Source organism: Canis aureus, chromosome 29 (genome assembly GCF_053574225.1).
Source record: "Canis aureus isolate CA01 chromosome 29, VMU_Caureus_v.1.0, whole genome shotgun sequence".
In the NCBI taxonomy this organism is placed as follows: domain Eukaryota; kingdom Metazoa; phylum Chordata; class Mammalia; order Carnivora; family Canidae; genus Canis; species Canis aureus.
Window position 1 is genome coordinate 27480769 of NC_135639.1, and position 7359 is coordinate 27488127.

Here is a 7359-nt window from a genome sequence, read left to right on the forward strand (position 1 = left end):
TCATAGGACCTAGATTTCCTAGACTAGCGGGGTGGGATTAACGCTTGCCAGCGCTGCCGGCAGCACGGGCCTTGGGGGCTCTCCAAGGCTTCCCTTCCTTCCACACTGGCTCCCATCTGAACTCGGAAAGTGAGGATTTGGGGAGAGATGGGATCTCTGGGCCAAGCCTCAGGAGACTGGGATGGTCTGGAGGGAGGACCCCAAGATCCCAGCATCAGAGTCTCAATAACTTGCAGCTGGTGGGAAGAAGCCAAACCGGGACACGATGGATCAGTTCAGGGAAGGCATCACGCAGAGAAGGATGAATGACCCCATGGCCCCGGGGGTGTCCCTGAGAGGCAAATTCTGACTGGGGAATGGATCTGGGTCAGACAGATGCCTTTAGAGCACCCTTCCCTTCTGGGCTCTGGGGGCCATTTCTCAAAGCTTTGGGCCAACTCCCCACTGTCAGCAGAGGGTATGGAAGAAAGAGCAAAGGTTCAGAGATTACAGCCCACTCCACCTGCTTCCCAGGGTGGAGTCTGGAAAGCCCAGAGCAGGAGGTAATACACAGATCCACAGATCCTGGTGGAAAACACAAACAGATGGACAGTCATGAGCATGCTCTTGGATTTTTTATTCCTGGGTCAAATTGAGGTTCTTCTCCCAGTGACCTCAAAACAGAACCCAGAGGGGCAGGTGGACCTACAATAGATGAAAAGATCCAGTATCCTCCACCCTTTTCCAGGTCCTGGGGCAGGTCTAGGGGATCCTTCCTCTGTCTCAGCCAACCCGAGCAGTGCCTTATGCCCCATCTTCTCCTCACCCCTTCCAGGACTCCTGGGAACCGTGACTGCTCCGTAGGCCTCCAAGTACCCGAGCTGTCCCTCAGTTCCAGTGAGGAGGGTCCTTGGACGGCAGCTGGCTCCTTCCTGCAGCCCTCAAGGGGTCTCCAAGCCAGCCCCCTCCACCTGAGCCACTTTTCCAAAAGCCTGCGTTTCTCTGATGCAGGCTTCGAGCGCCACCTAGCGGCATTTATGGAGATGCGCAACAGCAGCGTGCGCCCTCCTGCCCCCCGTCCCCTCCTACCCATCCTGGAACCCCAACGCCTATACCGACGCAGTCCCACTCTCACACCACAAGCCCTTCCGTGAGCACGCTTCACTTCCACTTCCTGGTACTTAGCCATTAGGAGAAGGCCACGGCAAGGAAGAGCAGGCGACAGACACCACGATGGCTGGGTGTCTTCCCTGGAAACCCGCAGATGCTCGGGACCACGCTCTTTCAAGGAATTGGGTATGCGGTAGGGCTGAGAAAGGGGCCGCCTCATGTCTCTGCTGGGGGTGGGGAGAAAGGGTCCTCCTTGGGGCACTGCAAGAGGACACTCCCTCTTTTGGGTGAGCGCCTAAAGGGAAAATTATGAGCCCTTAGTCATTCCTATTCCTACCCAAGCCCGGCCCTCCTCTCTGCAGGCACCTGCACATTAGAAACAAACGATCAGAACGCTCCCGGGTCGCACAAGTTGACGTTCTTGCAAGCGCCTCTGCGCGGGAAAGGTTAGACAAGAGCTCCCTCTGGTGTCCATAGTTGGGTACTGCTGCAGGCTGCCGTGCCAGAGGCTGCAGAAGTCAGACCAGAAGCAGGGTCTGCTTCTCTGATCCCAGTCTGATCTGCTGGCGGTCATCTTAGCCATCCCTCTACCTTCAGGAAGGATATCCCTTTCCAAGATGGGCAGAAGAGGTTTCTCTGGTCCTCATGGGTCTACACAAGGAAGAAAGGACTCAGTCCTGCTGAGTTTCACCCCTACAGTTCTATGCTTATCTGACCTCTTCCCATTCTTCTGCTGGGTCAGCTGTCCCTCAGCTGATACGGTGCCTGGAAAGTTAGAAGTTTCTTCCTCTACGTTATGATTTTTAAGCTTGACAGGAGGACCTGTATTACCTTGTTAGCACTCTACAGATGGAAAGGTCAGGTGAGGAGAATGCCAACCGTGTCTGGGTGATAGCCAGCTACTCCCTGGCACAGAACCCCCATAAGGGCACTCACAATGCCTGCCACAGCCTGATTCCCCCACACACCAAATATTCCCTCACACTGACCCAGGCTGTTGACACTGAGCCTCCTGACCACAGCCACACTATGGCACAGAGACCCTCTCCTGAGATCTCCCATGCAGAGCATTTTCCAGCCCTAGACAACAAGGAGAAGCAAGGATCAGAGTGGGCAGGAACCCAGGCAGGTGTGGGACCAGGTGGTCTCTGAAGGTCACTCTGCGTCTTTAACCTTGATTTTTGTGATTGTCCATAGAGAAGAGAAAGGGAGGGCGATGTGTGCCTGCGTATGTGACAGGATAGATACAGGGCTTTGAAGGTTCCCCTGAGATCTGGTGACAACCTTTTTTTTTTAAGATTTTATGTATTTATTCATGACACACACACACACACACACACACACACGCAGAGGCAGAGACACAGACAGAGGGAGAAGCAGGCTCCATGCAGGGAGCCCAACACGGGACTTGATCCCTGGTCCCCAGGATCACACCCTGGGCCAAAGGTGGCGCTAAACCTCTGAGCCACCCAGGCTGCCCTGGTGACAAACTTTCCTTTGAGGTGATGCTCTGAAATGTGTCTAGGCCTCCCAGAGTTCTAATCCAGGCTCCCTCCTGTCCACCAGCCATGTCCAAAAATTGTCTAAAAAGCACGACTCCCATCTAGACTCTGATCAAAGGAAGCTACAGTACTGGGAATTTCCACTTACTCTAGCCCAAGAAAACGAGAATCCTTAAATCCAAGCCTTAGATGGGGAAAGATGTGAAAGGGATTCTGATCTTTTCCATTCTTTTCCTTTTTCTCTCTCTCTTGAGGCCTTCAGTAGTTTCCCATGAGGGGGTAGTGCTTCCACCTCTTTCAAGTGTGGACATCTTTGGAGTCACTGCACTCACAGCCATGGTACTCCGTGTCCCCTTCTCCTCCACACAGGTCTAGGAAGAGGAGGTAGCAGGGGAGGAGAGGCCGATATGCCTGGCTCTACACTAATCCAAGCTTGAGAAAATGTATTTCAGGACCCTACTCCAGAGCCACTGGAATCCCTGGAAGTAGGGCCTGCAAATCTTCTCTTTGATGTAGGAGCATGCTCCCTCTTTACCTCTTTTCCAGATTCTTGGTGGAGTTTTTTTGTTGTTGCTGCTGTTTTAAGATTTATTTATTTGAGAGAGAGAGAGAGAGCAAGCATGTGCACAAGCTGGGTGGAGAGGGAGAGTCTCAAGCCAACTCTCTGCTGAGCAACCCTGAGATCATGACCTGAGCTGAAATCAAGAGTGGGATGCTTAACCACATAAGCAACCCAGTTGCCCCTCTTTCCCAGATTCTTAAGGGCACTAATCTGTGAGCAGTGCAAAACCTCTTCCCTTCCTATCCATTCACTCACCCTAGAAGGGCTGCCAGGTGAGAAATCAAGCATGTCAGTAGGAAGCAGCCACCCCAGGTTGAAGCCTGTAGCTCCCTAACTGTGGGACTTGGGCAAGTCACTTCATTCCACTGAGTTTCCTCATCTGTGAGTTGGGAACAGTAATCTCTGCTTCAGGGTTTGCACTGAGGACCATATGAGCCTAATGTCCCCTAAGGAGCTTTGTAAAAGGCACATTTCAGCACAAATGCTGGTTATTATTCAAGAACTTCAGTGCCAGGTGTAAGGTGTTAATCCAGGAAAAGTCTCCCAGGCCAGGGGAGACAAGCCCCTCCTTTGGGATTTCTCTGAAACTGCTCCCACTGTTTCTCCCCAGCCCACCTCTCCCACCAAAGAAATAGAACTGATTTCTCTGGGCCGCTACTCCCTTACCCTTCCCATAAAGGATTGGGTTTATCTACTGGTTTCAATATTAACACAAAGTGGCTATCAAATTCACCCCCCCCTGGGGGATTCTTATTTAAAGAAAACACAGACTGAGCCCAGATTCAGGAGTTTTAAAAGGAAAAGCCCTGACTGGCACATTTCCATCATAGTCTCCAGGTAATGAGGATTCCTTTATTGCTGAGACCGACTGCCCTAGAATATCCAGTGTTATTAATGATAAGCAGGCAGTGAGGCCATACCAGAAAAGCTCCTCCAGAGACTTCCTGTCTCTGGTGTCTCCTAAGGCCAGGGTTGAGGTTGGGGTAGGGAGTAGTGAGCTAGGCAGACTAGGGTGAGTGACAGTAACCTAGAATGTCATTGACTTAGTATGACAGGAGGCAGGTCGAATGGGAAGAGCAGGGCTTTGAGGTCTGAGGCTGAAGAGCATTGCAGGGGTCTCACTCATGTTAGCCTCATAGTCTGGGCCAACATCCTGGACTTTTTTTTTTTTAAGATTTTATTTATTTATTCATGAGAGACACAGAGAGAGGCAGAGACACAGAGAGAGGCAGGCAGAGACACAGGCAGAGGGAGAAGCAGGCTCCACGCAAGGAACCCGACATAGGACTCGATCCCGGGACTCCAGGATTACGCCCCGGGCCGAAGGCAGATGCTCATCTGCTGAGCATCCAGGCATCCCCATCCTGGACTTTTGAAGCCCCAGTTTCTTCATCTGTAAAATAGGGTGACAGAACTGCTTTGCTCCAGAGCAGTCCTGAATAGCCACTACATCCAGAGAGGAGCCTGTGTCTTCACAGGTATGTGCACGTGTGTGTGGGAATAAGCGCAGAACATGCATCCTGTTCTGAAATTTACTTTTTTTTTTTTTCATTTAATGAGAGATCTTGGATATCTTTCTATGCGGATGTTCTGCGGTGCTATCTTGTAAACTGTAAACTGCAAAACTGTTACAATGTTACATGATTTTAGTTTAAAGATTTTATTTATTTGAGAGAGAGAGCATTTGCACACAAGGGAGGGCAGGAGAGGGAGAGAGACAAGCAGGCTCGGCACTGAGCACAGAGCCTGAAGGAGGGCTCCATCCCAGGACCCCAGCATCATGACCTGAGCAGAAACCAAGAGTCAGATACTCAACCGGATGAACAACCCAGGTGCCCCCCAAATGTTACTTGATTTAAATAACAGGCACAGGGGCACCTGGGTGGCTCGGTCCATTAAGCATCTGCCTTCAGGTCATGATCCCACAGTCCTGGGATCAAGCCCCGCATTGGGCTCCCTGTTCACGGAGAGCCTGTTTCTCCCTCTCCTCCTTGCTCATGTTCTTTCTTGCTATCTCTGTCTCTGTCTCAAATTTTAAAAATCTTTTTTCTAATAAGATTTTTTATTTATTTACTCATAGAGGCAGAGAGAGAGAGAGAGAGAGAGAGAGGCAGAGACACAGGCAGAGGGAGAAGCAGGCTCCATGCGGGGAGCCTGACGTGGGACTTGATCCTGGGTCTCCAGGATCACACCCCAGGCTGCAGGCGGTGCTAAACCGCTGCGCCACGGGGGCTGCCCTCAAATTTTAAAAATAATAAATAAATAAATAAATAAATAAATAAATAAATAAATAAATAAATAATAAAAAGCAGATATGACACTACTCTTTGGAGAAGGTTGAGGGGCTGTGTCCTCGGGGTATGGTGTGTGTGTATATGTTGGAGGAAAGGGAGGGTTGGTGAGCATGCATGGATGCCTAGGAACTAGTGATGGGGACTTTTCATTATGCACAGCCTGGAGTGAATAGGAGGGATTCAATTAGGAGCCTTTGGCCCTTAGAGAGCTACTCCCAGAGTCTGCCTCCTTTGCTACTGCCCTTCGAGGGGCTCATATTTGGGACTTAGGCAAGGTGGAGATCTATGGTCACTTCTGGGGTGGCACAGAGGGTATATTAAGGGATATCTAAGCTGCTGTAACAAAGGGGCCCCCAAATACAGAGGCTAAATGGAATAGATGTCTATTGTTCATTACACAGCAGTATAGTGTACCAAACTGTCTTCTGTATGCTGTGATACTGAAGAGCAGACTCAACCCAGGTTTCCTGGGCTCCAATCCTGCGCTTCGTGACCTTACAGAAGTTACTCAACCTTTCTGTAACTCAGATTCCTCATCTGTAAAGTCCGAATGACAATAGACATGGCAAGGTAACCCTACCTCAGGATTGTCATGAAGATTAAATGAGTTAAGTCCCTCCAAAAATGTGTTTGTTGAGTGCCTGCTGTTTGAGCCCATGGTGGCTCCCATCAGTGGGGTCAAACTGGCTCCTCTGCTTCTTCCATCATGTCTGCTTCCCAGTTAGTGGGAAGAAGGAAAGGGCAATGGGGCATCTGGGTGGCTCAGTGGGTTAAATGTCTGCCTTCTGCTCAGGTTATGATCTCCAGGTCCTGGGATCAAGCCCCACACAAGGCTCTGTGCTTAGCTGGGAAACTGCTTCTCCCTCTCCCTCTGCCTTTCCTCCCCACCCCGTACCCCGGCTTGTGCTCTCTCTCAAATTAAATACATAAAATCTTAAAAAAAAAAAAAAAAAGGAAAGAAAGAGCAAGAGGAGCATTTATACATTCCTTTTAAGGTCACGACCTAGAAGTGGCATACCTCTGATCTCTTTATGGCCATCAATCATGATTTAGTAGCATAGCCTCACCTAGGCTGCAAAGGAGGCTGGGAAGTAAAATCTTCAGCTGTGTGTTCATGTGCCAGCTAAAACACAGGCAGGCTAAAGAAAGAGACAGCAGACCCTGGTAGAAAACTAGCAGTTCCTTGTCTCTTTCTAGGGGCAGCCACATCTTACTCACATACAGTAAGGAAGACAGAGACAGAGGGAGGAGGGAGGGTGAGACTGAGGAGGAAGAAAAAAGCAAAGAGGGATCACTTAAGAAGGGAGGTCACTGAAACAGTGACAAGTTGATGGGAGGGGAGAAACCAGGACTGGGGCTGCCAGGTTGTGGCCAGGATCCGGGGCCAGGGAGATGCTGTGGATACGTGGACCATTTTTATGCCCTTGGATCTTGTTTATTTCCTGCCATTCCCTCTGGGTTCTGAGTAAAGGTCAGTGGTCCTTCTGTGCTGGGAGAAAGGATACCTTATTTTGTGTGCTAGCCTGAGCCCAAGAAGACTGAGGGTATGCTGCGGGTGGTGCTGGGAATAGGCTGGAAACCTACCCTATTCCAGTGAGAGGGGAATCAGCCACAGACCAGAGAGAAGTGTCCTGGGTTTTTATGTCACCAGGCCCGATGCATTGAGATTTCTGAAGATCCCAGGAGAAGCAGCTGACAGGGATGCACCAGCTGGATGAGTCTGCACTCTGACCTTGGGGAGAGTGCCAAGGGCAGCTGTAGGTGGCTACTGATGCAGTTGGGAACTTGAAGGCAGAGAGACAATGTGATGACACTGAAAATTAGGGACCTCCATCATCCCCACCATCTCACCCTGTTGTCTGGCTATGTTCTGCTGGTATGCCTAAGCTTATAGGAGCCTCTGACCTGAGAG